The following is a 24222-nucleotide window of genomic DNA, read 5'->3' as shown; positions in this document are numbered from 1 at the left end:
AGGCGAACCTGAACATCCACAGGTCCGCTCCCTTGTCGCTAACTCTGGAGATCAGCTCCTGTAGGAGATTGTTCTGATAAGCACAATACTCGGAGGAGGAGACTGGTGGTGAACCATCACTGCCATCAGCTGTACTCTAAATGAGTACCTCCTGATATCAATGCAGCTGGAGGGAGGCAAATAGACTGAGGGAAAGCCACTTACAGGCATTTTTTGTACAAGAATAAAGATAAATTCCCTAATAAAATGGTTTGTAGTTTCAAAACTTTCCTTGTTGGGCAAAATTATTGAAAAAAAAAAAAAGTTTAGTGACTCTCTAAAGAGAGCTGAATTGCAATACCAACTCATTGACAAATGTGGCGCTGTTCTTGTAAGAAAGCAGCTGTTTCCCAAAATGCTGCACCCTATAATGGCATAAATCATACACGTGTCCACCGTATGTAAGCTGAAGTTTCACTGGTGGGACCAGGACGTCAGAAAATACAGAAGTGTCCTGCAATAAAAGGACATAGGGTGTAATTTTTGTAGTGGTGCCATGCACGGTCAGCACTGTGCTACGTGAGCAGAAGGTCCAAGATGAGCGCTTTATGGGAAGTGATATGGTTTATAGTTAAGGAACTAATAGTTGGCACACTGCCACATGCTGAGTTTTTCTTGTAACTGTGTTAGAGCATATATATATATATATATATATATATATATATATATATATATATATATATATATATATTCAAATTAGGGTTTTTTTTTTTGTACGACAAGAAGCTGATTACACAGTGTACCCCTGGTGCGCCCCCAATGATCAGCTTTAGTAAGTTGGGAAACCTGGCAATAGGTGACAACTTTCACTGCAGCTCCCCCAAAGGGGAAATGAGGTATTACACCATGTGTATTCAACTGAGTAGGCAGTCAGTATGATAGGGTAGGTCTCCAGACAGAGACACTCCATGTAGCCACTCCACACGTAGTCCTCGGGCCTTGAGAAGGCCATCCTATCTTTAATATCATGGGTTTTCTAAAACAGAAAACCCCTTCACGGTTGAACACAAGAATAAACTTCAATTTAAATCCTTCCTCCAAAAAATATTTAGTAGTATCAGACACAAAGATACTAGAGTTGAGGAAAAAGATTTGCTCAGTATGGTCCTCCGTGGCAGCCGGACTGGGTCAGTCTTCATTTTTTGCAGGTTGATATCATCGGCTCGGCATCACGGGCTCCTCTGGTGATTAGTAGAACTCACAATGTCATGATGTTGTGGTTGGCATGGATGCTGGCCACAGCTGCAGAAGTGAAGATTACCCTGGTCCAGCTGCCACGGAAGCCCAAACCGGAAATCATTTAGCCCAACTCTGAAAGGTCCAGAGTAGGTGGTGATCTGATACTTTCTGGGCTAAAGGTCTAAATATTAGGTTAAAGTTGATACGAAACCACTTATTATAGCTGAACCAGATGAGCATCTACTGTAATGGGGTCTCCTGACTCATCTGATGTCCTACAGCTATCTAGAGCGTGTGGGCACCTTTGACACAGTAAGGACCCCATGCACTTTAGACTAATATCGGCCGATCCCACAATTATCGACTGGTTCAGCCGGCGGTCTACCGTGTATGGGGATCGCTGACGGATGACTGTTGGTGGAGTTAAGGATTTGGCATGTCTGACTGCTGATCAGTTTGTTCTCTAGACAAAAGCCGCCACCAGTGGACTCTGGCAGCAGCTCTCTCACTGAGAACAGAGCAAGCGTTTGGGAGAGTTGAGATGGCTGCCAGCCGAACCATCCTTCAGCCGACATCGATCTAATGTGTGTGTGCATCGACCATACACATCAGATAAAAGTTGGCCAACCCAACCGATCTCAATGTAATTGCCTGGCTGTTGTTTATGGGGGTCTTCCATCTTGTTTTGGGCAGAAATACACATTGGATAGCTGGTGGCCAAACGATCGTCTGGTTGACAGCTACATCCCCTGAGTCTCTCTCTAGGAAAGCTCGGCCCTAGATAACACCCCTGTGTTCCCTATGACCAGTTTCCAGGCTTTTGCTTATCTCCCAGAGAACAAAATTAATCAGCAATGGGAAATCCAAACAGAAGGATCCTTCTCTCCCCCAACATCATCTTGTCGGGGTCCCCATACACAGTAGACGGTCCGCCGATCCCTCTGACTAGCTTTAACCTAAAGTGCATGGGGTCCTTAAGGTTAAAGAAGAGTTGGGCATGTTGGATTTAACCCACCCAATCCTTTTGTTCATGCTGCCACTGTTCTAGAATGTGCTCGTCCCTTATACTGAGTTACATTCACAATCCTGGCTTCAGAGCTGAACTCTTCCACTATTCCTTATCCTGGAAGTTTAATATATAAGCAGTAATATGATATATTACTGGCTAAAATCCTTACAGAAGCTCCGGTATGGGAGGAGTCTGACAACAAGTTGATGGATTATTTTTTTTCTAGGAACAACCAGCAGAATTATGAATGAAGCTCTTGGGGATATAATACAGGTTCAAGATCAATACAAGATAAATAATTCAATATCTTTACAGAGTGACTTAATCTTTTACATAGCGTATAACTATATATATATAGTGGTGTGCTGCTTAGATATGCATACACCTAATTCTACAGGCAATTGCTTTTTAACTCCTTCAGTCCTTGGTGTTTGTAGCAGTTCTCAGCTTCCCGTGACTTGCTTGTTAGCCATAGGGCAGCGTCTTTGTAATATTTCTTGACAGAGTGATGCGGTACAATAGCGGTTAACCCTTTGTCTGCTGTACAGACCTGTGAGAGCCTGTCTGTTACCTCATCATGGGCTTGCTGATCCCTATCTATTCTGTACAGGATCTTGTCCCAATTCTCAGCAGCTTACTAGCGGCCTACAACTTCCGCTCTAGTCGCACAGCGACGGCTGAAGACGTTTACGGTCTGAGGGCAAAGTATAATGTAATAATTGCTTTATGGACCAGGAAATCCCACCCTTCTGCTTTATATACATACACATTAACACTTACCTTGCCAGATTTCCTGGCTAATTTTAACATAAACACATGTTCTTATGTTCACATCAGTGGTCTTCCTGAATCAAGAAATGGCTTACAATGCCAGTCCCTGTGTCCTACAATACAAGGATCCTGACAGAATGAATGCACCATAAAACTGTGTGGCAATATCATGTTAGCACAGTAAGGTAGTGTTAGCTTTATACTGTTTTATTTCACCACTTTGTGCTCTTATTATTTATGTGCTGTATGTCAGTATTTCAGCGCAGTATGGTGGTATTATTTATATATTTCAATATTATTTGAGCACAGTATGGTGGTATTATTTATATATGTTATGTGAGTATTGTTTTAGCGCAGTATGGTGGTATTATTTATATATGGTATGTCAGTATTATTTGGGCGAAGTATGGTGGTATCATTTATATACGATATGTCATTATTATTTGAGTGCAGTATAGTGGTATTATTTATATATGGTATTTCAGTATTATTTTAGCGCAGTATGGTGGTATTTATATATGATATGTCAGTATTATATGAGCGCAGTATGGTGGTATCATTTATATATGATATGTCATTATTATTTGAGTGCAGTATAGTGGTATTATTTATATATGGTATATGAGTATTATTTTAGCGCAGTATGGTGGTATTTATTTATGGTATGTCAGTATTATTTGAGCGCAGTATGGTGGTATCATTTATATACAATATATCAGTATTACTTGAGCACAGAATGGTAGTAATATCTATATACTGTATTATTTCACCACTTTGTGTTCTTATTATTTGTGTATTTTGTCAGTATTATTTTAAACGCAGTATGGTGGTATCATTTATATATGATATGTCAGTATTATCTTAGCACAGCATGGTGGTATTATTTATGGTATGTGAGTATTATTTTAGCACAGCATGGTGGTATTATTTATATATGGTATGTCAGTATTATTTGAGTGTAGTATGGTGGTATATTTTTTATATATGGTATGTCAGTATTATTTGAGTGCAGTGTAGTGGTATTATTTACGTACAGTATGTCAGTGCAATTTGAGTACAGTATGGTGGTGTTCATATTCTGCATGCCAGTATTATTTGAGCACAGTATGGTGATATTATTTTTGTACTGTATATTAGTATTAATTAAACAAATTGTGATAGTATTATTGATGTAAGCATATCAATATTATATAAACAGTGTCATAGAATTATTTATGTACTGGTTGACAGTATTATTTGAGTACAGTGTGGTAGTGCTAATTTAGTATTATTTCAGTGCGGTGTGGTGGTATTATATGGACTGCATGTCTATATTATTTGATTACAGTAAGGCAGGACTGCCACCAGAAATTTCAGGGCCCCTTCCTGGCAAAATTTTTGGGACCCCTTGAGACTCCGCCCAGACTCCACCCCAGCTCCGCCTCCACCCCTTGAACCTTCCACAGGCCCAGCGCCCACTCTTAGAAAAACTCCACTTCTGCACCACCTCCTCACCAATCACAAATTAACAGTTCCCATTGAACACCATATCACATACATAGACATCAGCTTTTATTTTGGCCAAAAGATTTTTTTTTAAGCTTCCACCACTTCAAGGTAGACTGCTTTGTGCCCGTAATGGTAGTTTCCTTTGTACCACTCCACAGTCTCTGTGCTTCCTTGGAGCAACTTCCCACCAAGTTAACAGCAAATTCAGAGACAAATAATTTTCAAGGCATCAGACAATGGTGCCTTGGAAACGATTTGTCTCTGAAGGTAGACTCTTTGCCAGGCCCTATTGTATTGTAACCTATTAGGCTATGCGCACATGTTGCGGATTTTGATGCGTTTCCACGGCGTTTTTGGATGCGCGGAATTGCATCAAATCTGCAGTGTAGTGCACCACCAATGTTAGTCAATGTGAAATTGACATTTGGTGTGCACATGCTGCGGGGAAAAACGCACGGAATCGCAGCTTTTTTTTTCCGCAGCATGTAAATTCTTTTTGCGGATCTGCAGCGTTTCTGCACCCATTGACTTCCATTGTCTCAGGCTAATCTGCAGCAAAACCGCAGGTTTAAAAAAGATTTCCAGATTTGCTGCGGATGTGCCTGCGAGAAACGCTGCAGATCGGGAGGGGGAAGAGTGTTTGGGCGGAGATGGTGTGTGTGGGCGGAGACTGTGTGTGTGCGGAGAAGATGCGGGTGTTTGTGTGTATCTATGTGTGTGTGCGGGGCTGTATGTGTGTGTGTGCAGGGCTGTGTGTGTTCGTGTAGGGCTGTGTGTAGTCCCATCCGGCTATGCCTGCTACAGTGACAGTTACCGGATGATGGGACAGCAGTAATCCCATCATCCGGCTACTGTGTTCAAGTGTAAAAAAACCCACATACACACATATAGACATACAGTACATACAACATACAATACATACTCACCAATCACCTAGTCCCCGAAGCCATTGATCACCTGTAACAAAAATAAAAATAATAAACCAACAGTATACTCCCTAATCTGATGTAATCCATGTAATAACGAGTGTCCCACGACGATCTCCCGTGGAGAGCTGTCACATCGGCAGATGCGACTGCTCTCCAGGGGCTCCGGGATACAATGACGGAAGGTATCCTTCTGCACTGTATCCCTCTGCCGCTGTGAGTACAGTAAAGTTCATACTGTCACTTACGGCACCGCTGCATGGGAAAATTCTCACGCAGCAGTGCCGTAAAGTGAGAGGCCATTGAAGCCTCAGTGATAACACTGCAGGAGCCATTGTCTCCTGTCAGTGTGTCATTGGAGGCCTATAGAGCTGTCACATCTCCTGATGTGACAGCTCTATAGGGGAGATCGTCGTAGGACACTCGTTATTAATTGGACTGCGTCGGAACAAGGAGTATACTGTTGGTTTATTATTTTTTAATTTTTTGCAGGTGATCGATGGCTTCGGGGAATTAGGTGTGGTTGTAAGTATGGTGAAATTAAGACTATTAAAATACTTTTTTCTGGCTGCGTCTTTATTTAACTCTTTCACTACTATAGGATTAGTAATGGATAGGTGTCTTATTGACGCCTCTCCATTACTAACCGGGCTTAATGTCACCTTACAATGAAAGATGACATTAACCCCTTATTACCCCATATGCCACTGCTACAGGGCAGTGGGAAGAGAGGGACTAAGTGCCGGAATTGGCGCATCTTACAGATGCGCCATTTCTGGGGTGGCTGCGGTCTGGTATTTGTAGCCGGGGGGGGGGGGGGGGCAGTATCCATGGCCTCTCTCTAGGCTATGAATATCAGCCCGCAGCTGTCTGCATGGCCTTTCTGGCTATAAATTATAGGGGGACCCCACTTCATTTTGTTTTTTGGAGTCCCCCTATATTTTATAGCCAAGGCTTAAGAAAGGAAGAGAAATCTGCCAAAACGTTGCTGCTAATGGGTCAGTAAAACCACAATTTTTCATTTTGACTTTTGGAGTGCTGCCTGTTTTTTCTGATATATATATATCCATCTATCTATTGTCTATCTATAAATCTATCTATAGATAAATCTATCCATCTATCTATAGATTTATCTATCTCTCTATAAATATATCTATAAATAGAAAAAAATCAGGCAGCACTCCAGTTCAAGAAAAATTATGGACTTTAATTGAGCACCAAGTGGTGCAACTTTCGACCTCACAACACGGTCTTTGACAAGCATCACTTGGTGCTGGATTAAAGTCCACATTTTTTCTTGAACTGGAGTGCTGCCTGATTTTTTTCTATTTAGATTTTGTGTTGGACAACCGCATTATTCAGTAAGTATTGCACCCAAAATCTGCTAAAGTTTCTGCTGCTATTTGTCTTTCTATTTAGATATATCTATAGATAGATGGATCTATAGATAGACAGATAGATAGATAGATAGATAGATCTATAGCTGGATGGATAATAGATAGATATATCTATAGATCTATCTACCTATAGATCTATCTATAGATCTATCATCTATCTATCTGTGTGTGTAAAGATTATTCTTCAATGGAGTATGTAAATCAAGAGGTTGGACAAGAAATTACATCACAATTCTTTTTTTTTTGCTTAATAATAGATCTTTATTTAGCTTTCAAAAACGCATACAAATCTGCATGAAAAAAAGCATGAAAATCCGCATAAAAAACGCATCAAATCCGCACCTGCGTTTTCTGCCAAGAGAGATAGAATCTGCACAGAAAATTCCACAGGCAAATCTGCAACGTGTGCACATACCCTTAGACATTTCTTAAAATATACATACTTTTTTTAGGTATATATATATTTTTTTCTTTAAGGGAACATGTTGAATACATGTTTTAAAATTACCAATAAGGCCACATTCCAGGGACCAATACGATCACACTATGACTGGACCACATATTACCACCACATAGTGACTGAATAATACCACATACAAGCGACAAATACCACCACACTATGATCAGACCATATATTGCCACCACATAATAACCGAACAATGCCACATAGAAGGAGCAAATACCGCCACACCATGAGCAGACCACATATTACCACCACATAGTGACTGAAAAATACCACATACAGGGGACAAATACCACCACACTATGATCAGACCATATACTACTACCACATAGTGACCAAATCATACAACATAGAAGAAACAAATACCGCTACACCATGAACAGACCACATATTACCACCATATTAGTGACCAAATAATACCACATACAAGGAACAAATGCCACCACACCATGACCAGACCACATATTACCACCACATAGTAACCGAATAGCAGTTTTCATAAAAGTTTTCATACCTCTTGCAATCCCCTGCAGGCGCAGCTCCACTTCTAGTGCTCTCCTGGAGAGTGGCGCGTGCTCTCCTAGAGAGTGGCGCGTGTATATACCGGCACGTGCGAGATAACGTCATTTACACCTCAAAAACATTTCTAGAATTCAACCTTTTCTTACTTTTCACTTTGCAAAAACTCCTTCTGTTGCTCTTATTCACTCTCGTGTGAACTATTGTAACTCTCTACTAATCGGTCTCCCTCTTACCAAACTCTCCCCTCTCCAATCTGTCTTGAATGCAGCGGCCAGGATCATATTCCTCACCAACCGTTACACTGATGCCTCTACCCTGTGCCCATCATTGCACTGGTTAGGTTACCCATTCACTCCAGAGTTCAATACAAACTTATCACTCTCACCCACAAAATGCTCCACGGTTCAGCACCACCCTACATCTCCTCCCTCGACTCAGCCTACCACCCTACCTGCTAATGACCTCAGGTTAACATCCTCAATAATCAGAACCTCCAACTCCCATCTCCAATACTTTTCACATGCTGTGCCAATTCTTTGGAATACTACCCAGGATAATTCAATTAATCCCCAATATCCACAGTTTTAAGTGTGCCCTAAAAACGCATGTCTTCAGACTACCGCCTCAATATATTTATCTAACTATCCCTGTGTTGTCCATTCAAAATTTTCTTCATAACCAGGTTCCTTGTATCTTGTCATGACACGCTTTATGCATTTAATAGCCCTCTGTGTCCGTACTTTTACAAATACTGGTTGGTAACTGGTTCATGCAGCATTACATGAACACCCGATTTCTTCCAATATGGCTGGTTAGAACAATGAAAGCAATTGTCACCATCCACCCTTCGTGTCTCCACTATCTCCTCATAGATTCTAAGCCTGTGAACAGGGCCCTCATTTCTTTTGGTATCTGTTGTTTATGTGATTATTGTTATGCTGTAATGTTTTTTATTGTCTGTACAAGTCCCCTCTATGTAAAGTGCTGCAGAATATGTTGGCGCTATAGAAATAGAATTATTATTATGATTGCGTACGCGCCATCACCAGAGCATCATAGGAGAGGAGGAGGGACCCCCTTGGATCTACACGAATGTTCCATGGAGCTCCAAGGAAGGCTTACTGCACCAAGATGTGCGGCGGAGGCGCACTGGTACACACTACATTATAATACCCTGGGGCCCGGTGAACAGAAGCACACTCTTTACTTCTGCTCACTGGACCCTATACAACAGTAAGGGCAGTAATGCCCTGATGGCGACCCTGCAGTAAGGTAGTATTATCTAGACTGAAGACATTTTAAGTACTTGCCTCACTAAAGACCCTTTGACAGTAGCAGATAAGCTGCCAAATGAGAGCTCCGTGATTGGCACGTGAAAATAAGGCAGCTGACAATCAAACGCTCACTTGTCGGCTGATTTCATCTTTTATGTTGCCTAAAAATATCATGGATTTGCTGTTGGCAATATGCTGCCCATACAGTCTCCATTGGCCTTCCTTACAGAGCGCCGATCAACCTGTTATATCCTTTATGAGCACTGGTTATGGCCAGAAATTTGTTGACGTAAAAGGAATCCAAGACAACCCTTACCATATGCCCAGTTAGGGCTTACAGACATCATAGAGGGTGGTCCTCCAGGGTGGGTCGTGTACTGGCACTGGAAGAGCTGGCTCATCCAAGCATTTTCTGGAAAGCTCTTTGTTTGTATTTCTCCTCTGGCTTCTGTATCTGTTTGTACATATGAATATACATGTGCATCTATAAACACGTGTGTGTATGTATTGCGTGCATTAAGATAACTCATCCTAATGCACACTGTGGAGGTGCACAAATTGCACCAATGGTCTGTCCGCCCTGTGTGTGTCTGTATGAATGCATTTATGTGCATATGTATATCTCCCAAATGTTAAAGTCAGGTGAGACGGACTTGTATTGCACCGCAATTTTTTTAATGTTAAACCATATCTTTAGTCCTTTTTTGTGTGCCCAGGCAGAAATAATGCCTCTAGTCTTCTCATCTATTATTCCCCTTTCATGGTCCTTATACAGCATGATGTCTCCCCAAACTTTTTAACACCCCCATATAATATGATGCCCCTAAAGTACCTTCACACACAGTATGCTGCCCCCAAAGTACCCCACATACAATATGATGCCCCTACAGTGCCCACTCACATATCCCCAAAGTTCTTCCCCATACATTATGATACCTTTCAGAATTTCCTCACACAAATTATAAAGCGCCCGGTCCCGGAGTGCCCTCCACACAGTATGTTGCCTCCACAATGCCCTCCTCCCCACTGTATAGTGTCCCCACATTATGGCTCCCCTCCTCACACTTAGAATAGTGTACTGGCTAAATAACAAAAATGTACAAACCTAGCCCCGTTCACATGATGATCTGCTCAGGTCTGTGCCGTGTGTCTCCGTGCTGCAGGCGCAATCTAGTGACATTATGGCGCTTGTTGTACTGACACTCACAAGCTGTCCGTCAGCTCCCTGCTCCAGTAATGTAATCGGTTGTATCTGTCTCCTGAAGTCAAAGATATAGTGTCAACCGGGATATACCCCCAACCTCTAGGAACAGCGAGCCAATTTCACAAATCTGTGAATTTCCCGCTGGATCCCGAACAGATGGGAGGTATGTGTATGTATTAATGTATGTATGAATATATATGTGTGTATGATTATGTGTGTAAGTATGGATGTATATATGTGTGTATCATTATGTATGGATGTATATGTGTATGTATGAATATATATGTATGTGTGTGTGTGTGTGTGTGTGTGTGTGTGTGTGTGTGTGTGTGTGTGTGTGTGTGTGTGTGTGTGTGTGTGTGTATTTCGTATGTATGTATGTTTGTACTTATGAAAGTGTGTGTATATATGAATCTATGTACAGTATGTATGTGTGTATGAATGTTTATGTGTGTATGTGTGAATGTATGTGTGTATGTATGAATGTGTATATGTGTGTGTGTATGTATGTATCTGTATGTATGTGTGTGTGTATGTATGTATATATGTATGTATCTGTGTGTATGTATGTATGTGTGTATGAATTTACGCATGTTTTTGTGTATTTGTATATATGTATGTGTGCCTATATGTACGTGTACACATATATGAATGCTTTATATTTATGATTATGTATTTGTATATTTGTGAGTACATGGGAATGCACTTGTGTGAATGTATGTTTGTGCATATGAATGATTGTATTTGTGTGCATGTGAATATGTCTCTTAGGGTACGTGTCCACGGTCAGGATGGCCGGCGGTATCGCCGCAGCGGCGAAGCCGCTCGGCGCTAAGCCCCGCCCCCTTTTTGGACGCGATGATGCCGGATGTGTTAACTGTACACATCCGGGATCATCGCTCTCTCCCATAGCGCCCTGTGATATGCCTTGCGGGGACGCTGCGTCCCCGCAAGGTGTACGGACATGCTGCGATCTGAAAAGACGCGCAGCATGTCCGGAGTCGCAGGGAAGACGGATGCGGGTTTCCACGCATAGTGGACACGGGATTTCCAAAAATCCCCTCCACTATGCTGGAACATCTGGACGCTGCGTGTTTGACGCTGCAGCTCTGCGCAGCGTCAAACACGCAGCGTTTACTGACCGTGGAAACTCACCCTTATACAGGTGTCAGTGAATATTTGTGCCGCTCATCCTCTCGCACAGTCCTGTGATTGGGCCGCCTGCTGAGCAAACCTGACGGGCCCTCAGCTATTGCTAGGTAGTCACAGATATCAATGCCGAATGACGGGTGTTGCGTAAAATGGCCGGGCTCCTACGTCCTCTGTGTCACCATCTGTGTGTGAGGAGGCCAGCACGGCCGTCATATAAGGCTGGCGCTCTCAGTGCTGCACATTGCGCCTCTCCCCTTTCTCATCACCTCCACCGCTGAGTTTACCATCATTGTTGGCCATGTCACATTTGTACGTTACAGAGTCGGTATTAACTGTTTCGTCCCCGCTGTCTTGTCACATTGGCAGTTATACCTCCTCATAAATAATAAATACCTGCAGCAAATCATTAGCCAAGGAAAATACTGACCCTTGACCCTAAGGCCGGGGTCACACGAACACCTTACCTGGACTAGGAGTAAGGGGCGTGAATGAGACCCTTTCAAATATCTCAACCAAAAAAACTCACTGTAGGATTCCAGGAGAAACAACGTAAATTGTAGATCTGTCCAGATTTCTGTGGAAATCTAATTCTAAGAGCCTTCTTTATTTATCCCTTTTTGTTTTATGCTGTTATTTTTTGCCTTTTTTTTTTGGTTTGTCTTTTTGTCATGTAAGGAGAAGACTAAATGTTACATCGGAGGCCCCAGGTGGAAACAACAATTTAATTATCGTATTAACAATATGAACTAGAAACACAGACGCTGAAAATGACAAATCACAAAAGGACAATATTTGACGAGCACTTTTATATCAGAGGTATATGGAATTGTATACAACAGGAATCTTCCGCTCCAAATCCACAGTCCAACCTAATATTAGTGGGGAAGAACAAGCTCATTATTTGGGTTGAACAGTCTCTCAAAGTTTCTGCAGCTTTCTGGGCCTTGATGAGGGGCTCTGCTCTGTCTCACTAGCCGCTCTAGTCTCATCCAGACTCGTTATTGTAAATCTGCAGGAAATGACGGTCCATCTTACACGTCTCCTTCGATCATTGGCCCATGCTGGAGTCTCTGGCCAATTATTTCCAGGACCTCTTTGTTGCTTGACTGCCGACGTACGTCTTGTCGGTCCATATCGGTGGGGGCTGGTCCTCAGCTGTTGACTGGCGTTCGGGTCTTCGGTTCTTGACCGTCGAGAAGCTCAGTCTGGACCTTGACCGACGTACCACTGGTCTCGATCCAGGCCTAGCTGGTATCCACGTCTGTAGCCTACAATCTCAGCTGCTGGAGCTGCAGCGGGAGTATCTGTCACCTACCTTGGGGCAAAATCTCCTCCCGGAGCGCTGACTAGTGATGAGTGAACGTGGTGTGATAAGGTGTTATCCAAGCATGTTCATGCGCTTACCGAGTGTCTTCGGCATGCTCAAAAAATATATGTTTGAGTCCACGCGGTTGCATGTCTTGCAACTGTTTGACAGCCACAGCAAATGCAGGGACTGCATTGCCGTGAGACATGCAGGTGCATATTATTCTAGCAAGCGGAAAGTCACTCGGTTAGCACCCGACCATGCTCAGACAACACCTTATACGAGCATATTTGTGTATATTTAATGCTGACCTTTTCTACTGAAGGCTGGTTTCATCATGGTCACCTGATCTGGGGTACTGCCTAATTCTGTCACTTCTGCAACTCTTCCTCTTGAGATTAGTTCCACAGGGTTTTGTTCAACTCTGGAGGCTGCACAGCTTTGCAACTGTTTGCGTTCTATGCTCCGTTCTCCTATAGTTCATCTTTTTGTAATTTTTTTAAGCTTTGTACCTTTTTCATATATATTATTTAAAATGTCATACGTTTGTTCCTTGCTGCTCTAATCGTACCCACAACCTCGAAGAGGAAAAGTATAGCCAGGTTGTGTATGCCAGAGTGCAAGAAGAGTTACCTATCGGGGCAGGTGTTTCGCTGGCCTATCAAAACAGCGAGTGGCAGCAGCAGGAGTGTGGTGTGGATGTGTGGCCTGGCTGTGGAAAGCACTGGGCTCATTGTTAGCCTATTGGAATAGGGGAGTGTGAGAAGCGGAGTCCCCCTTTACCGTCACATCTGTAGCAACTGGGCAGTGTTCATGACAAGGCTCATTAAAGATTTTTTTTTCCCTCCTTTTTTATATTCAGAACAGGGAAAGTTTCATCATGAGAACATTTAGGGTCAAAGTTTCAAGAAGCGTGAAGAGGCTGGCATTGAGGTCTACGTTTGCATTCATTCCTATGCCCTGGACTCGCAGAGCAGGGTTGCTATGTTCCCCCTGCTGGGGCAATGTTATGGGCTGGTGATGCCAATCCGCCAGCTTGTCTGGATCTTCAATGCCTCATTCATGTCAGTAGAAGCCACTTCCTGCAGGCGCACACAAGGCCAGGTCTGTGCAAAGCAGGGAGGTACCTGAGGACTTTCCTACACACAGCAACGCCGGAGCAGCCAAGAAAAGTGCCAGAGGAAGACGTGATGATCATGGAAATAACCCTCTCAGCACAAGAGGCTCGGGCAATGGCTGCAAGTCCCGGTGCCACAGTTCTGCCTGTCTATGTGAGCGCGCAGCCCACGCTGTCAGTCATTTCCTGTTAGGGTGTAGGTTATTCTTCTGTGCAGCGCTGTCATTACCCGGAGCCTGCATTACAGAGAACGGTCTGTCTCCTGTGGCTAACTGGATAGTTAGTTTAGGAAATCCATTAGATTTTCCTAGGGGAGTAAGAATCCCCTCAACCCCCCACTACCTCACCCGGATTTACAAGACATCCCTGATGACCGACACCAGCAGCAATGAAGGGAATGCAAAACTTTACTGATCATGTGTACATATATATATATATATATATATATATATATATATATATATATATATATATATATATATATATATATATATATATACAGTACAGACCAAAAGTTTGGACGCACCTTCTCATTTAAAGATTTTTCTTTATTTTCATGACTATGAAAATTGTACATTCACACTGAAGGCATCAAAACTATGAATTAACACATGTGGAATTATATACTTAAAAAAAGTGTGAAATAACTGAAAACATGTCTTACTAGCTGAAGAGCTCGGCGTTGCCTGGGCATAGTAAATATCTGTGGTTAGTTATAGCACCTCACTCCTCTTATTTTCCCCTCACTCCTCTCATTCCCCCCTCACTCCTCTCATTCCCCCCTAACACTTGTCATTTCGACATCACATCTGTCATTTTCCGATCACTCCACTATTTTCCCTCACTCCTCTCATTTTGCACTCACACCTTTTCATTTTCACCTCACACCCCTCATTTTCACCTCACACCTCTCATTTTCCCCTCAGTATATACATGATTGTCATCTCCCTTATATATAGTATACACCTGTATGTCATCTCCTGTATATAGTGTATACCTGTATGTCATCTCCCCTGTAAATAGTATATACCTGCTGTATGTCATCTCCTCCTGTATATTGTATATACCTATGTCATCTCCTGTATATAGTATATACCTGTATGTCATCTTTTCTGTATATGCTATATACCTGTATGTCATCTCCTCCCATATATAGTATATACCTGTATGTCATCTCCTGTATATAGTATATACAGTACCTGTATATCATCTCTCCTGTATATAGTATATACCTGCTGTATGTCATCTCCTCTATATACCTATGTGTCATCTCCTCTTTTATATAGTATATATCTGTATGTCATCTCCTCCTGTATATAGTATATACGTGTGTCATCTCCTGTATATAGTATATACCTGTAAGTCATCTCCTCCTGTATATAGTAAATACCTGTGTGTCATCTCCTCCTGTATATAGTATATACCTGTGTGTCATCTTCTCCTGTATATAGTATATACGTGTGTCATCGCCCCTGTATATAGTATATACCTGTGTCATCTCCTCCTGTATATAGTATATACCTGTCATCTCCTCCTGTATATAGTATATACCTGTGTGTCATCTCCCCTGTATATAGTATATACCTGTGTCATCTCCCCTGTATATAGTATATACCTGTGTCATCTCCCCTGTATATAGTATGTACCTGTATGTCATCTCCCCTGTATATAGTATATACCAGTGTGTCATCTCCCCTGTATATAGTATATATGTGTGTGTCATCTCCTCCTGTATGTAGTATATACCTGTATGTCATCTCCTCCTGTATATAGTATATACCTGTGTCATCTCCCCTGTATATAGTATATATGTGTGTGTCATCTCCCCTGTATATAGTATATACCTGTGTGTCATCTCCTCCTGTATATACCTGTATGTCATCTCCTCCTGTATATAGTACATACCTGTGTGTCATCTCCCCTGTATATAGTATATATGTGTGTGTCATCTCCCCTGTATATAGTATATACCTGTGTGTCATCTCCTCCTGTATATAGTATACAGTGCCTACAAGTAGTATTCAACCCCCTGCAGATTTAGCAGGTTTACACATTTGGAATTAACTTGGCATTGTGACATTTGGACTGTAGATCAGCCTGGAAGTGTGAAATGCACTGCAGCAAAAAAGAATGTTATTTCTTTGTTTATTTTTTTTTTTAAATTGTGAAAAGTATTTTCAGAGGGTCATTTATTATTCAACCCCTCAACCCACCAGAATTCTGTTTGGTTCCCCTAAAGTATTAAGAAGTAGTTCAGGCACAAAGAACAATGAGCTTCACATGTTTGGATTAATTATCTCTTTTTCCAGCCTTTTCTGACTATTTAAGACCCTCCCCAAACTTGTGAACAGCACTCAAACATGATCAACATGGGAAAGACAAAGGAGCATTCCAAGGCCATCAGAGACAAGATCGTGGAGGGTCACAAGGCTGGCAAGGGGTACAAAACCCTTTCCAAGGAGTTGGGCCTACCTGTCTCCACTGTTGGGAGCATCATCCGGAAGTGGAAGGCTTATGGAACTACTGTTAGCCTTCCACGGCCTGGACAGCCTTTGAAAGTTTCCTCCCGTGCCGAGGCCAGGCTTGTCCGAAGAGTCAAGGCTAACCCAAGGACAACAAGGAAGGAGCTCCGGGAAGATCTCATGGCAGTGGGGACATTGGTTTCAGTCAATACCATAAGTAACGTACTCCACCGCAATGGTCTCCGTTCCAGACGAGCCCGTAAGGTACCTTTACTTTCAAAGCGTCATGTCAAGGCTCGTCTACAGTTTGCTCATGATCACTTGGAGGACTCTGAGACTGACTGGTTCAAGGTTCTCTGGTCTGATGAGACCAAGATCGAGATCTTTGGTGCCAACCACACACGTGACGTTTGGAGACTGGATGGCACTGCATACGACCCCAAGAATACCATCCCTACAGTCAAGCATGGTGGTGGCAGCATCATGCTGTGGGGCTGTTTCTCAGCCAAGGGGCCTGGCCATCTGGTCCGCATCCATGGGAAGATGGATAGCACGGCCTACCTGGAGATTTTGGCCAAGAACCTCCGCTCCTCCATCAGGGATCTTAAGATGGGTCGTCATTTCATCTTCCAACAAGACAACGACCCAAAGCACACAGCCAAGAAAACCAAGGCCTGGTTCAGGAGGCAAAAAATCAAGGTGTTGCAGTGGCCTAGTCAGTCTCCTGACCTTAACCCAATTGAAAACTTGTGGAAGGAGCTCAAGATTAAAGTCCACATGAGACACCCAAAGAACCTAGATAACTTGGAGAAGATCTGCATGGAGGAGTGGGCCAAGATAACTCCAGAGACCTGTGCCGGCCTGATCAGGTCTTATAAAAGACGATTATTAGCTGTAATTGCAAACAAAGGTTATTCCACAAAATATTAAACCTAGGGGTTGAATAATAATTGACCCACACTTTTATGTTTAAAATTTATAAAAATTTAACTGAGCAACAAAACTTTTTGGTTTGTAAGATTTATGCATCTGTTTATAAATCCTGCTCTTGTTTGAAGTTTGAAGGCTCTAACTTATTTGCATCTTATTAAACCTGCTAAATCTGCAGGGGGTTGAATACTACTTGTAGGCACTGTATATCTGTGTGTCATCTCCTCCTGTATTAGACCTCATTCATACGTTATTTGCTCAGTATTTTTACCTCAGTATTTGTAAGCTAAATTGGCAGCCTGATAAATCCCCAGCCAACAGGAAGCCCTCCCCCCTGGCAGTATATATTAGCTCACACATACACATAATAGACAGGTCATGTGACTGACAGCTGCCGTATTTCCTATATGGTACAGTTGTTGCTCTTGTAGTTGGTCTGCTTATTAATCAGATTTTTATTTTTGAAGGATAATACCAGACTTGTGTGTGTTTTAGGGCGAGTTTCATGTGTCAAGTTGTATGTGTTGAGTTGCGTGTGGTGACATGCATGTAGCGACTGTTGTGAGATGAGTTTTGTGTGGCGACATGCGTGTAGCAACCTTTTGTGTGTCGAGTTGCATGTGACAGGTTAGTGTAGCAAGTTGTGTGCAGCAAGTTTTGCGCATGGCGAGTTTTGCGTGTGGCGAGTTTTATGTGTGCTGCGTTTTGAGTATGTGCAAGTTTTGTGTGAGGCAACTTTTGCATGTGTTGCAACTTTTGTGCATGTGGCAATTTTTCCACATGTGCAAGTTTTGCCTGTGGAGAGTTTTCCATGAGGTGAGTTTTGCACGTGTGGCAAGTTTTGGGTGAGCCTAGTTTTGCATGTGGCGAGTTTTGCGCGTGGCGAGTTTTGAGCGGCGACTTTTGTGTTTCGACTTTTATGTGGCGAGATTGGTGTATGTGTGGTGAAATGTGTGCTGAGGGTGATATGTGTTCAAGCACGTGTGTGGCGCATTTTGTGTGTGTGTTCATATCCCCGTGTGTGGTGAGTATCCCATGTCGGGGCCCCACCTTAGCAACTGTACGGTATATACTCTTTGGCGCCATCGCTCTAACTCTTTAAGTCCCCCTTGTTCACATCTGGCAGCTGTCAATTTGCCTCCAACACTTTTCCTTTCACTTTTTCCCCATTATGTAGATAGGGGCAAAATTGTTTGGTGAATTGGAACGTGCGGGGTTAAAATTTCGCCTCACAGCATAGCCTATGACGCTCTCAGGGTCCAGACGTGTGACTGCTAAATTTTGTGGCTGTAGCTGCGACGGTGCAGATGCCAATCCCAGACATACACATTCAGCTTTATATATTAGATATACCTGTAAGTCATCTCCCCTGTATATAGTATACACCTGTATGTCATCTCCCCTGTATATAGTATATACCTGTATGTCATCTCCCCTGTATATATGTAAAACCCCTTTAGGACTACCACGGTACACTGGGTGTTATGGGTGGTCTCACCTCTCCAGGGCGCAGTGCCTCCACCCGAATCTTGATTGGAGCTCTCTCTGGGACTGCAGAAGGACTATTATCTTGTGCCAGGGGCTGACTCGGGAAGCCCCTGCCACACTCAGTACACACTCACAGGGATCAGGAGTAAAACAGTTTAACAGGTTTATTGCTATGCAGCATAAATTAGATGGATTTAAAAGAATAACATGCAATACAAGTAACTGTGCTCTGTCAAAGTCATATACACATCACACTCTAATTCTACTTCAACCCTGCAAGTATAACGTAACAGGGTTTTTTGTTTCTTCCGGTTTAACTCAGTCCAAATGTTGGGGCCCAGTTGCCACGGATGTTGGCGCGCACATTAGAACAGTTGGTGCACTTAGACGAATATTAATGGCAATAGTCTGGGCTGTAATGTACTCACTGTAAATAGCGCTGGTAGGACCACAAGTCTCAGAAGGGCACTCACTGCGAGTCTCCAACGGTCGGATGGTTCTCTGGATGCCAGCTGGGGGCGGCCGGATTCAGTCCTTTATACGGTGGGAGTACCGGCAGAACTCTCCAAGTTCTTGATGCAACTTGCTCCAGAGGGTAAAACAAAGCTGCTCTCTCCAGCAGTGCGGGTATATCCGAGGGGACAGCAACCCTGCAGCGTGGTGAGATGCAAATCCGTGCTCAGCCTCTCCCAGCAAGATGCCACGCTCTTTTCTTTCTCTGAATTCTTGCTTTCACTTTCTGCCCAGCTCCTCCCTCCAAGTCCCTCCTCATCCAATTCAGGCTGTGTCATCTGACTGAAACAAGGATCCCTGGGAATTGTAGTCCAAGGGTCCTTGGGAATTGTAGTCCACTGCAGCTCAGAGGAAAATCTGCTAATGTCTGTAGGTCCCTGTTTAACAGCAGCTGCAAAGCTCTTCTTAGTGTCTGTAAATCCCAGTATACCAGTAGCTGCCCTGACAGTTCCCAGTGCAGGTGTTACATATAGTATATACCTGTATGTCATCTCCTCCTGTATATAATATATAGCTGCATGTCATCTCCTGTATATAGTATATACCTGTATGTCATCTCCTCCTGTATATAATATATAGCTGTATATCATCTCCCCTGTATATAGTATATACCTGTATGCCATCTCCTCCTGGCTGTCAATTTGCCTCCAACACTTTTCCTTTCACTTTTTCCCCATTATGCAGATAGGGGCAAAATTGTTTGTTGAATTGGAACGCGCGGGGTTAAAATTTTGCCTCACAACATAGCCTGTGACGCTCTCGGGGTCCAGACGTGTGACTGTGCAATATTTTGTGGCTGTAGCTGCGACGGTGCAGATGCCAATACCGGACACACACACACACACACACACACACACACACACACACACACACACACACACACACACACACACACACACACACACACACACACACACACACATTCAGCTTTATATATTAGATATTCTAGGTTCTTCAAAGTAGCCACCTTTTGCTTTGATGACTGCTTTGCACACTCTTGGCATTCTCTTGATGAGCTTCGAGGTAATCACCGGGAATGGTTTTCACTTCACAGGTGTGCCCTGTCAGGTTTAATAAGTGGGATTTCTTGCCTTATAAATGGTGTTGGGACCATCAGTAGTGTTGAGCAGAAGTCTGGTGGATACACAGCTGATAGTCCTACTGAATAGACTGTTAGAATTTGTATTATGGCAAGAAAAAAGCAGCTATGTAAAGAAAAACAAGTGGCCATCATTACTTTAAGAAATGAAGGTCAGTCAGTCCGAAAAATTGGGCAAACTTTGAAAGTGAAATTTTGCATTTTTGGCCTTTTTTCAGAGAATATGAATGATAACTAGTGATGAGTGAATATACTCGTTACTCGAGATTTCCCGAGCACGCTGGGGTGTCCTCCGAGTATTTTTTACTGCTCGGAGTTTTAGTTTTTAGCGCCGCAGCTGAATGGTTTACATCTCTTAGCCAGCATAAGTACATGTGGGGATTCCCTAGCAACCAGGCAACCCCCACATGTACTTATGCTGGCTAACGGATGTAAATCATTCAGCTGCGGTGCTAAAAACTAAAACTCCGAGCACTAAAAAATACTTGGAGGACACCCCAGCGTGTTCGGGAAAGCTCAAGTAACGAGTATATTCGCTCATCACTAATGATAACACCAAAACCTTTTCTCCACTCATGGTTAGTGGTTGGGTGAAGCCATTTATTGTCAAACTACTGTGTTTTCTCTTTTTAAGTTACAGTGACAACCCAAACATCCAAATGACCCTGATCAAAAGTTCACAAACCCTGGTGATTTTGGCCTGATAACATGCACAGAAGTTGACACAAATGGGTTTGAATGGCTACTAAAGGTAACATCCTCACCTGTGACCTGTTTGCTTGTAATCAGTGTGTATACATAAAAGCTGAGTGAGTTTCTGGGATCCCGACAGACTCTTGCACCTTTCATCCAGCCACTGACATTTCTGGATTGTCAGTCATGGGGAAAGCAAAAGAATTGTCAACGGATCTACGGGAAAAGGTAGGTGAACTGTATAAAACAGGAAAGGGACACAAAAAGATATCCAACGAATTGATAATGCCAGTCAGCAGTGTTCAAACTGTGATTAACAAATGGAAAGTCAGGGGCTCTGTAAAAACAAAACCACGGTCAGGTAGACCAACAAAAATGTCATCCACAACTGCCAGGAAAATTGTTCGGGATGCAAAGAAAAACCCACAAATAACATCAGCTAAAATACTGAACTCTCTGAAAACTAGCGGTGTGGCTGTTTCAAGATGCACAATAAGGAGGCAATTGAGGAAAAATGGGCTGCATGGTCGAGTCACCAGAAGAAAGCCATTGCTGCGCAAATGCCACAAAGCATTTCACCTACAATACGCAAAACAGCACAGAGACAAGCCTCAAAACTTCTGGAACAAGGTAATTTGGGGCGATGAGACCAAAATTGAACTTTTTGGCCACAACCATAAACATTACATTTGGAGAGAGGTCAACAAGGCCTATGATGAAAGGAACACCATTCCTACTGTAAATCACGGAGGTGAATTGCTGATGTTTTGGGGATGTGTGAGCTACAAAGGCACAGGAAACTTGGTCAAAGTTGAAGGAAAGATGAATGCAGTACATTATAAGCAAATACTAGAAGCAAATTTGCAATCATCAGCCCGGAAGCTGCGCATGGGACGTACTTGGACGTTCCAACATGACAACGATCCAAAACACAAGACCAAGTCAACCTGTCATTGGCTACAGCAGAACAAAGTGAAGGTTTTGGAGTGGCCATCTCAGTCTTCTGACCTCAATATCACTGAGCCACTCTGGGGAGATCTCAAGCGCGCAGTTAATGCTAGACAGCCCAGGAATTTACAGGAACTGGAGGCTTTTTGCCAAGAAGAGTGAGGAGCTTTACCACCTGAGAAAACAAAGAACCTCATCCACAACTACCACAAAAGACTTCAAGCTGTCATTGATGTTAGAGGGGACAATAGACGGTATTAAGAAATGGGGTATGTGAACTTTTGATCAGGGTCATTTGGATGTTTTGGGTTGTCATTATGATTTGAAAAGAGAAAACACAGTAATTTGACAATAAATGGCTTCACCCAAACACTAACCATGAATGGAGAAAACGTTTTGATGTTATCTTTCATATCCTCTGAAAAAAGGCCAAGAAAGCAAAAATTCTGCCGGGGTATGTAAACTTTTGAGCACAACTGTGTATATATAGACTGACATATCAGTGGTGCAACCTGTCCAGGCGCCCAAGATGTTAGGGGGCCCATTTAGACCTCCAAAACAGGTGGATTTGTGCATTACGATGAGCTATTGGCCTGGAAAGGGCCCATATATTACTCTTGCACAGTGGCCTATATATATATATATATATATATATATATATATATATATATATATATATATATATATAACATTAAAGCCGCCTGCCTGTATAAAATCCACCGTCCTCAACGTTGATAGTGCCCATATAGAATACTATCTGTTTCCAGCCAGCTAACGCTCGGCACGCTCATTGCTATCTAATTAATGCTGCTGGTGATTAAACTGCCCCGCAATCACTACACATAACGTCTCGCTTTCTCACGTGGTGTTCACTGGGTATATGCACTGGATTTCTTGCTGCATACCTCGAAGGTGGTGGCAGTTTACGTCGTCGGGCATTGTTGTTTTCAACTTCCGCAGTTGTCAAATGCCTTCTTCGTTGACGCTGGTTATATATATCAGCTTCCCTTCTTTCTGTCACTCGGTTGATATAAACCTTGTGATATCTCTCTCTGTCCTTATCAATCTGCTCAGGTGTTCGTTGTTGATAACCAATCCCACGATTTAGTCGATATTGTTGTTGTCGATCAGCTACTGCATCGTTGTCCTGATTTTCCTGCGGCCTGTGAGATGGACCTGGCGACTCTTCTTGGCTCATTTTGTTTGGGAGAATGCAGATGCAATTAAATGTACGTTTACCTTGGCTGAAGTGGTTGAATTACATAGAAAGGAAGTGCTGCATGTGGTAATGTGGGGGGGCGGAGCCTCGTGTGGTAATGTGTGGGCACGGAGCCTCGTGTGGTAATGTGTGGGGACGGAGCCTCGTGTGGTTATGTGGGGGGACGGAGCCTCATGTGGTAATGTGGGGAACAGAGCCTCGTGTAGTAATGTGTGAGGACGGAGCCTCATGTGGTAATGTGTGGGGATGAAGCCTCGTGTGGTAATGTGAAGGGACGGAGCCTCGTGTGTTAATGTGTGAGGATGGAGCCTCGTGTGGTAATGTGTGGGGACGGAGCCTCATGTGGTAATGTGTGGGGACGGAGCCTCGTGTGGTAATGTGTGGGGACAGAGCTTGGTGTGGTAATGTGGGGGGACGGAGCATTGTGTGGTAATGTGTGGGGACGGAGCCTCGTGTGGTAATGTGCGGGGACGGAGCCTCGTGTGGTAATGTGGGGGAACGGAGCCTCGTGTGGTAATTTGTGGGGATGGAGCCTCGTGTGGTAATGTGTGGGGACGGAGCCTCATGTGGTAATGTGTGGGGATGGAGCCTCGTGTGGTAATGTGTGGGGACGGATCCTCATGTGGTAATGTGTGGGGATGGAGCCTCGTGTGGTAATGTGTGGGGACGGAGCTTTGTGTGGCAATGTGGGTGGATCGAGCATCGTGTGGTAATGTGTGGGGACGGAGCTTCGTGTGGCAATGTGGGTGGATGGAGCATCGTGTGGTAATGTGTGGGGACGGAGCTTCATGTGGTAATGTGTGGGGACAGAGCCTCGTGTGGTAATGTGTGGGGACAGAGCCTCGTGTGGTAATGTGTGGGGACGGAGCCTCGTGTGGTAATGTGTGGGGACAGAGCCTCGTGTGGTAATGTGTGGGGACGGAGCCTCGTGTGGTAATGTGTGTGGACGGAGCCTCATGTGGTAGTGTGTGGGGATGGAGCCTCGTGTGGTAATGTGGGGGGATGGAGCCTCGTGTGGTAATG

At 43.4% G+C, this 24222-nt stretch overlaps 1 protein-coding gene across 4 annotated transcripts in view; it reads left to right on the top strand.

Annotated features, from left to right (window-relative positions):
• The window catches only part of ARHGAP4 (Rho GTPase activating protein 4), a 90887-nt gene that overhangs the window by 11151 nt on the left and 55514 nt on the right, over positions 1–24222 (top strand). The gene's annotated exons all lie outside the window — the stretch shown is intronic.

The sequence above is a fragment of the Ranitomeya variabilis genome, chromosome 2, assembly GCF_051348905.1.
Source record: "Ranitomeya variabilis isolate aRanVar5 chromosome 2, aRanVar5.hap1, whole genome shotgun sequence".
In the NCBI taxonomy this organism is placed as follows: Eukaryota; Metazoa; Chordata; class Amphibia; order Anura; family Dendrobatidae; genus Ranitomeya; species Ranitomeya variabilis.
This window is presented reverse-complemented; position numbering and strand designations above follow the sequence as displayed.